This window comes from Lutjanus erythropterus, chromosome 4, assembly GCF_056507025.1.
Source record: "Lutjanus erythropterus isolate fLutEry1 chromosome 4, fLutEry1.hap2, whole genome shotgun sequence".
NCBI lineage: Eukaryota > Metazoa > Chordata > Actinopteri > Lutjaniformes > Lutjanidae > Lutjanus > Lutjanus erythropterus.
Genome location: NC_139320.1, coordinates 34,620,147 through 34,637,894, shown reverse-complemented (window position 1 = coordinate 34,637,894; position 17,748 = coordinate 34,620,147). Strand labels below are relative to the sequence as shown.

The following is a 17,748-nucleotide window of genomic DNA, read 5'->3' as shown; positions in this document are numbered from 1 at the left end:
TTCACCTCCATCCTTCAGGCCTCAGGAGCTTCCCCCTCCTCCTGTACCTCCTCCCTATCTGTTGTAAAAATCTACCACTACTGTGCCCCCTCCTCCTCCTCCTCCCCCTCCTCCCCCTCCCCCTCCTGCTCCTGCTGCTTCTTTACCCAGGGGAGCAGGACTGATATCTCTGTCAGATGGTTGGGAGTTCTGTCTGTAACAGTAAACTGACCGGGGAGGAGAGGAGAGAGACATTACTGTGCAGGGAGAAGAGATCAACTGCAGCCTGCAAAACACATCGGACAAGAGTGGACGTTCACTTCATGTGGAGTCAGAGCCAAGACCTACACACACTCCACACTGAGAAATAAAGGTTCCACAAGGGTTCCCCCAAAACCATTTTATTCTGAAGAAACATTTTTTTTGTACCATAATATAAAAGGGTTCTCAGTAGACCCCCCAGGGAGGGTTCTAGATAAAACACTTATATATAGGATAGGATATATATAGAGAATATAAGATATAAAAAGGTTCTCAGTGGAACCCCCTAGCTAAGTTCTACAAAAAAAAAACTTTGATTATAAAAAGGTTTGCAGTAGAACCCACTGAATGTGTTCTAGATAAAGCCCTTGCAATTTCAAAAGGTTCTCAATAGAACCCCCTAGGTGGGTGGGTTCCAGATTTAAAAAAAACCCTTTGATTATAAAAAGGTTCTCAGTAGAACCCATTCAGTGTTCTTGTTGAAACCCCTGGAATATACAAAGGTTCTCTATAGAACCTCCTGAGTGTGTTCTAGATAAAACCTTTTTAACATAAAATGGTTCTCAGTAGACACCCCTAGGTGGATTCTAAATAAAACCCTTGGAGCTTAAAAAAGGTCTCAATAGAACCCCGTGAGTTCTAGACAAAAACCCTTTTTTCATATATATATATAAAAAGGTTCTAACAGAACCCCTTGAGTGGGTTCTACATAAAACACCAGGATTACAAAAAAGGTCTCTGTAGTACCCAGTGAGTGTGTTCTAGATAAAACCCTTGTGATTTAAAAAGTTCTTAATAGAACCCCCTTGTGGGTTGTAGATAAAAGCGTTATTATTATAAAAAGGTTCTTGGTAGAACTCCTTGAGTGTGCTCTGGATAAAACCCTTGCACTATAAAAGGGTTCTCAATAGAACCCCCTAAGTGGTTTCAAGATAAAACCCTTTGAATTTAAAAAGGTTCTCAGTAGAACTACCTGGGTGGGTTCTTGTCAGCACCATTAGAAGATGGAAAGGTTCTGGATAGAAGGGTTCGCTGCAGAACCTCTCACAGGGAGTCATGGGGGAAACCTTTCACAGATGGTCTGTGGCAGAACCCTTTATGTTGGGTTCTAGTAGAGCTCATTGAAAAGGTTCCAAAAGGAACCTTTACAAAAGGTCCTACCAGGAACCAGAAAAGGTTCTCCTATGCTGAAGAACCCTTCATGATTCTAGTTGGTGCCTTTATTTCTCAGACCGTATGTCTGATTAATAGTGCGGTGCAGAAACGAGGAGCTACTGAGGAAATGATTCTGCAGCCAAACATAACGGATGTACAAGGATCGGTGTTTTTAAAGCTGTGTGTACACACACCTCCACGTTCTTCCACAGATAAACACTCTATATGTAGTTTAACACACTCCTATATCCAAACACACACGTTCCTGCGAGCGGTTTCCCGCCAGCGGCACGACGGTCAGCGATTGGCTGATGAAGATGATTGGTGATGTTGTGCTCTCACCCCAGGGGAGTTTGGGCCATGTTTTCTAAGATTAGCCTGCTCCACAGCACAGCACACAGCTAGCAGCACACTGAGTCCAGCACAGCCGCTGTACGTTCACAACATCCTCAGCGCTCTGCGACTCCATTAATCATGTGCTCTTATGTAAGATGTAAATACTGCAGCAGTGAAGACATTTCAGGACATAAAACATGACGTGTTTGTCATACACGCTGGACAGAGAACAGCAACAAAACAATGATATACTCTCAGAAATGAGGGTTCTTCCTGAAGGGCTGTGGTTCTAACCATAACCATATGCTTCTGAAGAATCCCTCTTTGAAGAAAGAGTTCATTACGGGTTCTATTGTAAGACTAAGGGTTCCATTAAGAAGCCTTTTCATCCAAAGAACCCTTTTTGGAAGATTGTTGAAAGCAGGGTTGGTAGAAGATCCTCACCCTCAAACATTCAAACGTTCACCCATGTTTTAAATGGTACTACTTGGAAGTGTAGATCTCTCTAGAACCCCCTTATTCTATTCATTTTACTTGTGTTCTAGTGTGTAGAATATAATTTGAAAAGATATTTTTTATAGATTGAATGCTTAGAATATACAAAGTTTCCTGGTAGAACACCCTAGGTGGGTTCTAAATGAGCCCCCTGGAATATAAAAGGGTTCTTGATAAAAAAAAAAAAAAAAAAAACTCCTTGAGTGGATTCTAGATGAAAGGCTCTGGACAGTGGGGCCAGGGAGGGTTCTACATGGAACCATAACACAATAGAAGGTTTCTCTGTCATAGAGTTCCGGGTGGAACCTTTCACAGAACTTCCCCTGAAAGGATTCCGGGTTGAATCTTTGTAAAAGGGTTTTATCGGGATTCAAAAGGAGTTCTCCTATGTGGACAAGCTAAAGAGCCCTACTTGGTTCTAGTGAGCTGAAATGATTGGTCAAATAGTCAATAGTCAGAAATTACATTTTGATAATTGATTAGTAGTTTAAGTCATTAGTCAAATTGGTCAAACAAGTTACAAAATCAACAAAAAGCTTCTGGTTCTATCATGTCACAGGTCATTTTCACAGGATTTTCTGCTTCTCTCTATTTTAAATGACTCTAAATAGAAAAAAATTGTAATTTTGGACAGCTGATCAGACAAATCATGTGATGCTTATTTGTCACAATTTTATGACATTTTATAGTTAATTGATTAATCAAAATTATAACCATTAAATCAATTGATAATAAAAATAATATCTAATTGTAGTGCCCATCTGTAACAATTTTAATGATTGATTTGATAAAACGGGCTGCAAACGAATGATTATTATCAATGTGTCAGGATGACCAGACTACACTAAACGACCCCTCTGCCCCTCCACTCACGCCGCCACCAGAGGATGAAGATGGGGGATGGCAGGTTAACAAGGGAGAGGCAGTCTGGTCATTTTATTAACAAGAGGGATGGTATCTGCCCACTAGTCCCCCGTTGAATCGTCAACTGGTTAACTCCATGAAAGGTCAAAAGTACAAAAATAGAACCAGCAAATCTTTGGCATTTTTGCTTCATCAAATAACCAAAATAGCAAAAATGTTGCTGTTTGATTTTCTGTCTGTTCTGACTAATCAATCATTCAACTAATTGCATGAGCTCTGAACTGATTAACTGTTCAAGGATTTGCTGCTTTTATTGGTCTCATAGTGCACTGAATATCTTTGGATTTTGGGCTGTCAGTCGACACAAAACAAGACATTTTGAAGACATCACTTTGAGATGGATATCTGTCTTTTTTTTTTTACATTTCATAAACCAAATGAATAATCTATTTATATCAAGAAACAATCAGGAGATGAATCATTAATGAAAATAACTGGGTCAACTTAGCACCAATGCCATTATAGGTTAACTTTACCCAGCACCTTACATGATGGCTCGGTGCCATCAGTGTGTGAGTGTGTGTGAGAGTGAGAGGCATTTAGAAAACCATGCAAGACAATGGGTTGTTTTGACTCAGTGTTATTTTTCCATATTTCTATGGGGTTTTTAACCCAAATTAAAATATGATATGGCTACAAACTGTTACGATCTACTCTCTTTTTGAACACACACGTCACTGTTTGTTTGTGACCATTAATAATAAGTGTATCCTCTGCAGGGGTTTTCAATGTCATATATTCATCTTTTTATAAACCTAACCATGGGCACTTGAGCAATGATAAACACTGAATTAACAGAATTATGGGTCAGTGTAATTCAACGTGAATCTGATCCGCCAATCAGCATATATTTGAGTGAGGAAAAAAAACTGAATGGTAGAAACAGTCACCTCTGATTCCTAAAACCTTGTTCCATTAAATGTTGCTGCTAGCCAGTAGAGGCTTGTAGCAATTTGATACGACAACATCCAAAATGTTTAGTTTGTACACAAAAACAGTTCATCTTTATGGATTATACTGATGCCGAATTGACAAACACACTGTAAACATATAACACCCTTTATATTGTGTTTCTAGAGTTTTGTGTTTTTAAAGACACATAAGATATTGTTAATATGTCATATTTCTTAAAGGGAGTTTGGTGTGATGTTTTCCCCAGAGAGCACAGGGAGCTTTAGTTCAATTCAAACTGCTAATAGGTATGTCTATTAACGTTTTGTCACCACTACAGAAAAAAAAATTCCACCATACCTCCCCTTGCCTGTCACTTATCTTGCACCCCCATTTTAATCTGTAGCTAGTCGCCCACGCACCTAAAAATAAATTAGTGACAGTTTTAAAGTAAAACTTGAGCTTGCTGTGAGTAACAGTAGATCAAATTATCCATATTTTATTTTGTGTAAATGACCCAACAGCAATATAAAATTGGACTAAAAATCCAGTTAATGGCAAAAACAAAAAAGCTAAATTAAGACCCTATTTGCAGTACAAAAGTAGGCGACAGAGGTGCAGATATCAGCATTTCGTGTTGTGATGATGTTGTGTTTTGATTTGTTGCTCTGTAAGGATGCTGAAGGAGGACAGAGATAAAAACATACGCTGACACAAGGAGGGAAGTCCCATGGACAAAACCTGACTCACCTACAGAAGTCAAAACATAGATTATAACAGTAGAGATCCAGACGTGTGTAAAGACTATGAAAACCAGGTTTAACATGAAAAGAAAAGCAGAGGAGATGTAGACACAAGATAACAATGTCAGCAGGAGGGAGAAATTACTGATAGAGCGGTGAGATGAGGGATCAGACGCTGTGGTTGGAGGAAGAGCAGAAGTCGGGGTCAGCACTAACAGACCCCCTTACCCGCTTTAACAGATTTAGATCTGTCCACTTCAGAGCAGCCAGGTCAGTGACCTTTGACCTGACCCCTGATAACCTTGTCCTTCCCTGATACCACTGAGCGTTGTCTGGAGAGTTTGTATCATCGCAAGGACAGGACCACCAGAGAGGAGAGAGTCTACCTTCACTGAGACAGACAGATATTATGAAAGGGAGCCTGTGTAGTCCTGAGGCCACATTACAGAAACCTACAATCTTAAGTCTTTAATAGAAAGAGTCAAAAAAGGACTTTTCCCAATTTGATATTACAGAAGCAATTTCTAAATAACTCACATCTCATCTATAGGAGCATTTACACTGAAACATAAAAAACTGAAGCAACAATAGCAGCCAAAGATGCTTTTTTAGTAAATTTACAACAATGATATAACTTGGGAAATAAAACAAAGAGTGGGCTAAGACAGTCTCTCTTATCTGCCATCCATTATGTAAAAGCAATAACAGAGTACCCATATGGATTAAACAAGTTAGCTAACACTGCCATCAGGTATCATCAACAAACACTACCTTTAACTAGTTAGCTAACACTGCTGTTAGCTTCTGTTAGCTAAAACTACTGTTAGCTACTACATTAGCTACTGTTAGCAAACACTATTGCTAGCTAACGGTACATTACCTACTGTTAGCTAAGACTATTGTCAGTGGACACTACCATTAACTACTGTAGGGGAACACTACCGTTAGCTACCGTTAGCTAGTTAGGAAGTTAGCTACTATGACAGGTGGAAAACTGAAAGTTGGGATGGATTAACAGGATTTTTAAAGATTTTGGGAAGTTAGGATGGTTGTTTAATACACATTTCAAATCTTGGGTTACAGGAGTGATTTTAGGAATTCCTCATCTGTAATGGCATTTCCCCTTAATTTAGGTCCTACGCATGGTTACCAAACAGTTAAGATGGGATCTGTGAGTTAGGACGTTTCTGTAATAGAGCCCCAGACCCAGACACTGATAACACCCACCTGCATGTGTGTGTGAGTGTGTGTGAAGATGCAGACAGATGCAACCGGTGATAAGAAACCAGACATGACGAGGAGACTGAGATTCCACATTACCAAACTGTAACCGAACACAAACTGACCAGTTCTCTCCGGTCTGCCTTTTTATTTTATTTTTTAACAACGTAGGGAGCAGAGCCTCATCACACAGATATTAAACACATTAATTAGCGTGTCCTCTAGCAGCAGGCTCTCCTCACTCTCTCTCTTGTGGTTTCTCTGGCAAGCGGTGACAATGTAAATATTGAGTGAGCTCAGGCATCCATATGGCAGCCAGTGATAAAGGACGGAGCGCGTGGGAGACGATGCACATTCTGCCACTGACTTCCATTTCCTGTCTCACTCACCCACCAGGTCTAACTAATTTCACAGATGACCACAGGCCTCTCGCAGAAGAGAAACACTGTACAACCTGTGTGAGCATCGAGTGTGTCGCTTACTGGGAGAGATGAGGTTTATAATTCAGTGCTGCAGAGCGAAGCTGATGTAAAAAAGAAAAACAGCTGTACCTACAGAGGACGGACAACACATATGTCTCTATATAACATGACTTTTTGACATGATATGCCTTTGTGCTGATGGATTTGATAAGCCAGCTATGGATTAGTCATTGCCAGCGACATTATTTTTTAGTTTTCATATGTGAATGAATTTTTTGCATGTATTTGTGTCTAAAACTACAGGTTGAGGGTTGAATACAGCCTCTTGACTTGAACTGACCTTTCCTAAGTCCTGCCCCCCTTTGTTCTGCTCAGCTTGGTGTCCCGCAGAACCTCAGTCAACTTTCTCCTTTCTTGTTTCCTGTACTTTGATAATTACATGCTAGATTTGTCTATGTTGAAAAGAAAAACAAATTCTGAAGATGATTAAAAATATTGCTGAACCTGTGAAAGCAACATATAGTCACATCCTAAATAGGCTAATGGTAACAAAGAGTTTCGCTAACATTAGCTATCAGATAGTAGATAATAGTAATTAACTGGCTAAAAATGTATCTAAATTAGCTAACTAGTAAGCTAGAAATTTGCTACAGAGCAAAACACTAGCTAAGTATCTAGCTAACGATCGTGTAGAGAAGCTAAGTAGTGAACTAGCTACTAACTTTAAGATGTGATTGTGTGTGTCACTTTCACAGGTCCCACATCTTTTTACCATCACCTAAATGTGGACTTCTTTTCAATATAAACAGGCACAGTACAGGAAACAGGTATCAATCAATCTGTTAATCAGAATCAGAAACCACTTTATTGGTTTTCACTTACAAGGAATTTGCTGTGCCATGTTGGTGAAGATTAGGGCAAGTCATGTTGAGAGTAGACATTAAACACACGGCAAAAAAAATATTTCAGCGTTTGAAATTAACCATGGCATGACGGCCCGTGGCCACAAAAAGTTAGTCTGTGGCCACCAAATATTCCACGTAGGTGACCCTGTGGCCACCAAATTTTATCCCCATACTACGAGTCTTCACCAACAAAACCTTACAGCTCAACAAGCATCCAGATTCCTTCGCGTCTTTTCATTCAACATTCTGTGAAAACACCGAACAGTACTTGTCGCTGCCTACCAATAAATTGAAGTTACTGAAGTATGGGTTTACTAAGTGTACGCTAACATGATCCTCGCAGAAGGACTGAAGGTCCAGTATGTAGTTGTGTTATCTAGCAATGAGTTTGCAGACTGCAAACACCTCCTCTCACTCTGCCCTTCCTTTATAAGAACCTGAAATGAAAATGTGCCAGGCTCTATGTATAGCCAGTGTTTGGTTTGTCCATTCTGGGCTACTGTAGAAACATGGCGGTGCAACACAGCGATCTCCATGGAAGAGCATAGACATATATTCTGTATCATAAGTTTGTACATTATGTTGTGATCATACTTCCATGTAGCTGGCATACTTGACAGGGCAAGACTGACCTGTAAACAAAAACAAGTAAACAGGGGAGCTGCACCTTTTCTGGATCAAAAGCAATATAACTCATTCCTGAGAAGGGGACAAATCATGTCCTGTCAAAAAAAAAAACACTTGGAGATGAATTTCATTAAGGATTTATATATTTTTTTAAATATATGTAATTTATTTTTGAGCTCTAAAACTAACAATACCTGCTGATAACATGGGTGCAAAATATGTGCCATTACAATCAACTTTGTTTTAAAGTAGATTTTTTAATGAAAATATTAAAAAGTTTAAAGTTGTGTCCCAGATTTTCATCAACTCCGTCAGATTTTTACAAAAATGTGATTTAATCAGGCATAAAAAGGGTTATCTAAACTCTGTTATACTGCTCAAGCACAGGTAAGTTTTCTATTTTTTCGACAAATTCCTAAAAATAATTTTGCTGCCATATGTGTCACAACCATAACAACCATAAAATGTGTGTTTTGATTGGCATTAAGAGAACTGGGAGCGACTTCAAAAAATAAAATGGCTCTTCACTGCGACTATGCTGTGAAACAAAAAATGAAACATTTTGTCAACTCCTTAAGACGTCACCTCCCTCAGATTTTGCATGTGACGGAGCTGACGTCTACATTTAATTATAAAAATTAATCACTAGGAGGTTGGCCTGTTACAAGGTTTAACAACAAAGAGTTTGATCTTTTAAAATATATTTGCCCAGCATAACGGAAGAGTGCAAAATCAGTTGAGTCCCCTCAAAATAAGGTTTTATCTCAGTTCTCAAGAATGAGTGACTTAAGAATATTATACTCCATTTCTGCCATATTCTGGCAATAAAACCCCTAAATCCTACACACTGGACATTTAAGCAGCAGCCCTATAAAACCGATTTTTATAAAGATGCAATTAATTTTCACTAAAAGATAACTACCACAAAACAACTAACAGAATAATATAGAATTTAGTTACAGAAATAAGAAAATAATGAGCCATTTTGTTTGATTAGGTCACTATAAACTCAGCAGATGGATCAGAGCCTCATAGGAGTGTTATAAAAAATATTATCAGATGTGCGTCCTGTTAAAATCAGGCTTATTAGGCTTCATATTAACTGACTGTAGCCTATAAAAAGATACACGAGACAAAGTCAATACAGCAGGCCTAAAACAGGCCTACTGCAGGCCCAGAGAGCCTATTTAAAGCCAACAGTGGATCGTTGTGCAGGCTGCGTAATGGACTTCATGAATGGGAATCATCGGCGGCGGCAGCAGCCTCCTGCTGAATGGCTCACAGCTCCTCCTGGTCCAGAAAGCAGGAGGAGATGAATGGGAGCCCGGCTGTACGAGGAGTCACGAGTCGGTACATTGATTCCGATCACCTCGATCGGGCCTAAAACATCACATCACATCCGATCACATCACATCAGGCCCCCTAGCCGTCCTGTGACTGACCACACTTTACTCCCTCAAGGCTATTAAAAGGATTATCGGAAAAGCCCCTTTTGCACCGCGACCCTCCTCATGTGCAGGCAGTCTCTGGCACACACACACTCCCGGCTCAATATATTAAAAAAAAAAGAGGAGCCGATCACAAGCCTATCGCACTTGTTCTCTTCCTAAAAAGCCAGGGATTCATCCCGGAGGCTGACTGTGGGGATGAATCGGGTTTAACACCAAAACACAGCCTCCTCTCCTGCTCCTCCTCCTTCCTCCTGCTCATCTTCATCAGCACCTGGAGGTTTGTTGCTGCTCCCCTCTTTCTCCTGACACATGAACAGGCTCTGCAAGATGTCTAATCAGACGCGTCAAGATGCTCCAGACGCGCTAAATAAGAAATAAAACGCAGCGGCAGTAGCAGCAGCGGCTCTCACCTCAATGCAGGACTGGTTTCATGGCGCTGGTCGGTGTCCTGGCTCTGCGGTGGAGATGCCGTCTGTCTATTCAGGATCAGACATGGTGATTTATTCCCTCTTCATCTGATCTTCTTCTCCTCCTCCTCCTCCTCCTCTCCGCTTTATACGCGCTCACAGCCGGTCAGCTCTGTCTCCATCTCTCCGCTCGACGCACTGTGCTGCTGCTGCTGCTGCTGTACCTTTGGCTCTGCTCTCCACAGACCAATGACAAGTCAGAAAGAGTCAGAATAAAAGGCTACTTCCGGTAGATACTTCAGAATAAAGGTCCCAAGCTAATTAACAAACGTTTTGTGACGTAGGAGAGTGAGCTTTTGGGCCCATAAGTCCATTGCACTTTAGTCAGACAGCAATGCAATTAAATATAATTTAGGTAGAGAAAACAAAGGCAGTATTCTGACAGAGTTATCTCAATTTGCTGTGCTGATTTTATTTTAAAGACTCTTGAACACAAACCACTTAAACTGCTTTCCAGGAATCGTCATGAGAACTTATGGTTTCATATCTGTGTTGTATTGGTATTGTATGTTTTATTTGTTTTTTTACTGACTGTCTCTTTTTGCTGGTTTCATTTGTTTTATTTGCCTGGATGTTATTTGGAAATTGTTTCTATGACGATGATGATGGTGATAATAATAATAATAATAATAATAATAATAATAATAATAATAATAATAACAATTATATAAGACCTTTCAAATTTAACATTACCTTTCAGTTTTATCAGCCATATTTGACACCCATAGCTTTTACAGGTCTCCAAGCAACAAAATTTGTAAATTTGTTTTTCTTTTCAACACAGATGAGCTTCCTGGCAGAAAGTCCTGAACACTAACTTTTCCTATGTGTATGGCACTGCATTCAAGATGAGCTTTGCAATTTTGCTAAAAGTTTGAGGATCCAGTGGAGTTACAAGGTTTAGTCAAAAGCACTTAATAATAAAAAATTTCATTGGTTTAAATACTTGTAAAAAAAAAAACAAACAAACAAAAAAAAACATAGACGTAAAGGGTGACCAATAGCACTGGTTTATAAAGAAAAAAAAGACAAAACGTTGAGATACAAGGTTTCAGCCTGACAGCAACAGGAGAATACTGAGTTGAGAAAGTTCTCAAGCACAAACTCAAACTCAAACATTTTTAGAGCACAGAGCAAAAAGGGGCGGAACTGAGAAAGAAGCAACTATAATTGGCCTCACTCGCCAAAAGGATGTTTTCAGTCTTGTATTTACCTTTATCATTAATAAATGTATTTAGGGGTTTTAGCCAAACCAAAAGGTGATAATGGTCTTGTATTAATAAATCCTGTGGGCCTGCTGTGTAGGGGGGTTCTGTGTCAAAATCCAGTTTTAAGACCTTTAGCTTATACAAAATCTTTTGCTTAGAGAACAAACGTCAATTTGAAACTTAAGGTGGTTTATGCAGCCAAGCACTGGACTTTTGAAACTTACTCAAGCTCATGTGAATGTGACCAAATGAACTGAAAATGCACTGCGGTCCAGATAAAAACACTTTAAATCTTAGTTCCTGAAAAGCTGACATTTTAAAAAGAACTAACACGCGCTCCATTCAGCCTGATTAAGCAACCGGAAAAAAACTTTTGTTGCACAATATTTAACACTGTGAATGAGTCACTTCTAATGTGACTCTGGAGGCTCTTATTTTGAAGGCAAATACTGTGCGTCTGGCTGAATTAACCTCAGCTTCCTCACTGGGGGGCATGTGTGTGTGTGTCTGTGTGTGTGTGTGTGTGTGTGTGTGTGTGTTTCACTGGTCTATTTAACAGCCACCGATGACTGTCCTTAAAGGAGCCACACCCTTTTATTGTTTCTATAACTCGCCACTGACACAATACTGTGTGTGTGTGTGTGTGTGTGTGTGTGTGTGTGTGTGAGAGAGAGAGAGAGAGAGAGAGAGAGAGAGAGAGAGAGAGAGAGAGAGAGAGATACAATCACTTGACACAACCAAATAGGCCTATACAGTTCCACTGAAGACAAACTGATCTGTTAGGGGTCACACATACAAAACACCCACACACACACAAACACATCCACGCACACACACCTGCCAACAGGACCACATACAATGGAATGGAGGTGGCAGCTGGTCCAAACACACACACACACACACACACACACACACACACACACACACACACACACACACACACACACACACACACACACAGAGTGACAGTCTTGACTGAATGAATGAACCAGTCAGCCTCCTTGTGTGTTTTCTCCCTAACATTGTTTCTTTCACGCTCTCTGACGTCTCACACACAAACACTTGTGCAACTGTGTTGTACAAACAAGGATTAATTTAGTCCAAGGTTAGTTCTAACCAGTTTTGGTAGCTGGCTAAAAGGTTAACATAAAGTTACATTGGCAGGTAGCTAAAAAGCTAACCAAACATTATATTGTTTGGTAGCTAGCGAAAAGGTTTTCAAGCTAAAAAGTTAATTAAATGTTAATCTTTGGAAGCTAGCTTACACATTAACAAGCTATAAAGTCAACAAAACATTACATTTGCTAGCTAACTAAAAAGGTAGTTAGCACCAGGTCAGTTCATGATGGCTCAGCAGATAGATCTTTTTTCTCCTTTAAGAAAATCTGTTTCCTAAATTAAGTAATACATCCAAACAATAGAGGATAAAGAAAAATAGCACAGTACAGGAAAAAAAAAGGGAAACAGGACTGAGGGGAAACCTTGGGACTAAAATGTGTATTTTAACCAAAATATTATGATTTCTTCATGACAACAGGTGTTTTATGTCTATATGGGAAATAGAGTCACACAATAATACAAAAAACAAGATTTCTGAAGGGTTTTAATCATTATTGTGAAGTGTGGTGTTATTTTTTTCATGATCTAGTTTGGTTTTTTTTTTAAATTAAGGGTTTACATTATGTGTTTTCAATTTGCATGATATTATAATGTATAATACAGATACTATTCATGCATATTTATGCATATAATGTCTTGGGAACAGAAAAAGCACAGATTAAGCTGAGTGGCCTGTTGAGATTATGGTGACAGTGGCTATATGATGATGGTTCTTAATTATAGGGGTTTTACTGTTGTCATAGTTTCATTTTACTTTCATTTATTGCATTTTAAATTTTTAACTTCTTTTTTCTTTCTATCGTTTTGTTACTATTAACCTCACTGAGGATACTCAAAGTTAATCAATGTCATGCACAGCAGGGTTCAGGTCTCAGGCTGACACCATTACACACATGCTGTTTGGCCAAATGAGACAGTTCATGTGGCTCGTGGTGTTTATAACTCAGTGTGTGGCTCTAGCGTAGCACACCTTCACTACTAATCCTCTCTGAGAGGATTGACTCTGTGGCTTCGTGGTGTGGCTGAGGGCTAAAATAATAACCTGGTCAGGCTGCAGACAGGTGGCGGTGGGAGAGGACGAGCTGCTCCGCAAGGTCAGCAGCATCTGATCTGAGAGTTTCCTCCTGAGCGACTGTTTGCAGTCAGAGCTCCCACACTGTGTGATCTTGTTTTCACAAACTCTTTTTCTCAGCTGTTAAGCAGCTCGAACAGATCCACGTAATGATTAGCAGGGGACGAATGATTAAACAAAAGCATGTGATTGAAATGCTGCCAGTTGTGCTCTGCTCTCTGTGCTGAAGTGTCTTCAAAGAGGCGGCTCAGGGATTCACAAACCTTGTAATGTAAAACAGATCATCACCAGAGATCCCACCGTCTGATTAATGTGGTCCAAAGAAATATGAAGATGTTTACTGTTTTGTGTAACTCTCCACGCTGTAACAGATTGTTAAGATTATACAATGGTCTGGGGAAATATTGATAAATAATTTCCGATAACTAACTATTTCCTGTTACTAACATTTTTCTGGAAACCCCCTTAAAACCTTCTCAACAATATACATAGATATGCACGTAAAGTACATAACCGTGTTCTGTAAAACATCATACGTGAATTTGGTGGAATCAGCTAAGCTTTTCACATTCATATAAATATACATGTATCATTTATCCAAGCTAATTAAACTTTCTAGTATTTATTTTCAGAACTTATCCACACTTATTCTAAGTTGAGGTCTTGGCTTGAAATGACGAGTTGAATGAATGTACTGTACTGAGTTAAATCAACCAATTTAAATAAGTTTCTAAAGAAACATGATCAGCAGCGGAGCAGTTTCACAAATTGTCTTTCTGTTGGAACAACGTAACTCCAACTTTGTGTGAAATGAAGAACTGACTCTTCAAACCAGAAAATGTAAAAGGAAACGTGTTTGCAACTTTTGTCGGCGTGACTGAAGAGTTGTTGGTTTCATTTTAATATCTTAAGCTTATCAAACATGTTTTTGAATTGACATCAAGTTTATATCAACTTGTCTTTTCAAATTTAGTAAACTTAAAATTTTAAGGCAGCCTGGACACTAACTTTTCATGGTTAAAACTACTTCTTCATATTTACAGAGTATATAAAGTAACTTAATACATTATCCACTCAATATTTTTTCCAACACTTTTCTACCAATTATATACTTGTTTACAATTTACATAAACAGTTTAGACTCGTATGTAATGTGGTTTTTCCATGAAGAAGTTCAATCAATAAAAAGTTCTTAATTACTTTTTTATTTTTTAGTCCTTGTTGTCCCAGTTAATGTTTGTAGTGGTTGTCTCTCTTTTTGTACAAGAGTGTTGAATCTTGTGTTTTATTCCTTGAAAGTATCACCAGGGACAAGGACTGCAAATGAGCTACAGCTAGAAGTCCTATATTGCATTAGTTGCAGTTTTATTTGAATATAACAAGGCTTACATGCATTTTCCCTATCAAATAAATAAATGAAATAAAAAGATTGCAGATAACCAGCACACCAATAACCATGCACAATAAATGGATAAGCAAAATAATAAACCAGAATAATAAATCATAAACGTAAAACTGTTTTTCATGATGGAATGAATGAAAGATGTATGAAGGAGGTACAATGGAGGAACAATTTCTTCCTGAGGACTTAAAGAATAAAAGCTTTACATTATATTTGTATGGTGCCACACTGTTGTGTTTTGATTGGTAGGACTATTTATCTAAATAAAAAAGAAAAAAATAAGAGACTGTAAGAAAGTAAAAGACACAATACTGTTAGTAAATGAAATCAATCTTCATAAATTAAAGCTATTCTGACATGTTGCACTCAAGACCCCCCCATCAAAAAAGTCTGGACACGCCTGTTTTTTTTTTTTTCCTTGATACAAAATCCAGAATCTATGAAGATGCAAATACTTTCTACAGTCTCTACAGTTTAACAGCATCAGACGTGTACACAAATATTACAGTACAAAGCAGTAGAATCTGTTTGGAGGGATGATGATGAATGAAGTGAGGACTGTTTTTATAATCCGTGATGATGACAGAAACATTTAAACTCATTATTCTCAAACCAGACCCAGACCGGAGCGAGGAGCTGCTTAATGAAACAAAAAGAGACCTCTGGGCAGGGCGAGGGCTCGCTCTGCGTCTCCCTCCAGAGACCCTCGCTTCTTATTGATCTTCACACACATCCTGCCGGAAGGATGAATCGACGCGAGCCTCGAGGGGGCAGGGGCCGCCTCAACCTCCTGGTCATTCACAGACGCGTCACTGTCTCTCCCACATCACCTCTGGTTTACTCCCTTTAACCTCTGCATCTGAATCCCTTCTGCTCAGCCATCAACTTATCACGCCGTGCCCTCTTAATTCCTCTCATTTCACCTCTAAAGGTCACAGAGAAACTTTCCTCTGTGCAGATGTACTGTACAGCTCGATGGCAGAGCAGGAACCCACTACATAAGACTACACGCAAACAAACCAGCGGGCAGCATTGATCAGAAGTTCAAACATACACCTCAGTTAGGCCTCAGAGAGGTGAGACAGAGGAGGGGAGGAGGGAGCTGGAGGACAAAAGAGAGAGAAAAAAAAAACAGAGATGCTTTTGAGCTGATTTCCTGTGAAAGCATCTAAAGTGGTTGAGCTGGAGATTGGTCTCCTGAGGCTGTTTGAGGATCAATGTGTCAGCAGGCTTTAATAAGAAACTGCCCCGCACTGTTTCCTGACCAGGAAAACACCACTACAGGGCTGAAGTGAAACTCTGAACACGACATTGTATTCAAGGGATGCACCCAAATTTGACTGTACACTGAGCTGACTTTACTGTGAACTTTTTTTTTTTCTTGAAGCAAACAATGCGTTTCGCTCGTGGCTTCCTCAGGTATTTCTACATTCATAACTCTCTTAAAACAAAAGCGAGGTTTAGAGGATCTTTTGAAAAATGTTGAAAGACTGCAAAGAAAAAAGAAAATATTGCTGACTGTGATAATTAGTCATGTGATCTGTGTTTTTTTTTTTTGTTTTTTTTTATCACCCCTGTTGAGTGGACTTGAAGAAGTGAAATACATTGTTTGCTCCAAAGTCAGCTCAGTGTGCAGTGGTTTGTACTGATATTTTTTTTTTACTTAATTTTAATATTATAGTGTTATATAACATGTCTTTGTTAAATACTTGATTCTGATTGATCAATTACAGCATTCTAAGGTCTTTTATTTTTGTAAAACAGACTGTTGCTATGAAGAACAGACTGTTGCTATGGACAGTTCTGATAATAGACTCTGGATGAGCAATACAATCATTTTTAAACTGATAAATTCATATTTTGTGTCAAATTATTGATTTGCAATCATTTAATAAGCAGGATAATGTAAAGTGAGGAGGCCATTACTGCAAAATAAAACCTGAGAGGAAGATTCAAGACCTGAAGTCATGCTGTCGGTTTATTTTGGGATAATGACCTCCTCACTGCACATTATCCCTTATATAATATATTATTAACATACATGTAATATAGCACTGTGAACTAGAGCAGGATGAACACATCAAGAAACATTAACATAGCATTATTGCAATTTAAGATTATTTCCTTCTGATATAAACTGCAGATTTTTTTTTTTTTTTACATATTTACTGTTAAACAGTTTATGTTTTCACTGCAAAACAGAATTTTGCATGAATTCATGAAACTTTCTTTTCAGTTTCTTATTGCTGGACATTTCCTAATTATATGCCGGTGTTAAAATGTTTTGATGCCTTGTGGGCACAACAATTGCAATTTTTAATGAATACGTTAGAAAGTACATTTGTGCAATTTAACGTGCCTGCTGGTGTAAACTACACCCACTTCTGGTCTTATGTTCAATTACAGATACAGACACAGCTGGTTTTGTTGGTTGAACAGATACAGATGTTGACGTCTTTGTGCACCTCAGTGGGACAGGCTCCATGCCACGGCTGCACACTGCATTTGTACAAATTAATTACTGATGAGAAGCACTTAAATGCCGTAATTTGAAACTTCATGGAAAACATGTTGAATGAGAAGAACAGAGACATACAAAAAAGTAGGAATCTGAAAGGTGAGATGAAAAACAAAATGTACCAGATAGGAGGCTCAGTTTCCATCATGCATAAGAGATGCATGATGGAAACTCAGACGTGAGTTACTGATCTCCCTCACCACTACCAACAAACCTTTCTCGTCTTTTATTCAAATATGTTTGTTATTATCTTGCAAAAAAAACATTTCCACAATTAGGTTCAGAGTACTAATTTTTACTTTTATCTAATTACATCGTTACACAAGTACTTAATTTTAATATATTATTATTCTAATATATTATAATATCAATTAATATATATATATATAATATTCTAATACTGTGAACTGTATTAGATTAATGCATCAAAAAACATGAGGGCAGCATCGTTGCAATTTAAGTTTATTCCCTTCAACTGGAGGATATTTTTTTTATATCTTTACTGACAGACACAATAACAGAATCTTTGCAGTTATAGAACATTTTTAAAGC

The 17,748-nt window shown here is 38.6% G+C and overlaps 1 protein-coding gene across 1 annotated transcript in view; it reads right to left on the bottom strand.

Annotated features, from left to right (window-relative positions):
- Window positions 1-10,038, bottom strand: part of sh2b2 (SH2B adaptor protein 2) — a 29,950-nt gene extending 19,912 nt beyond the window's left edge. The window contains exon 1 of the mRNA XM_084717774.1: window positions 9,821-10,038. The gene's annotated coding sequence lies outside the window, so the exon portion shown is untranslated. The remainder of the gene's footprint in view (window positions 1-9,820) is intronic.
- Window positions 10,039-17,748: the final 7,710 nt, after the last annotated feature.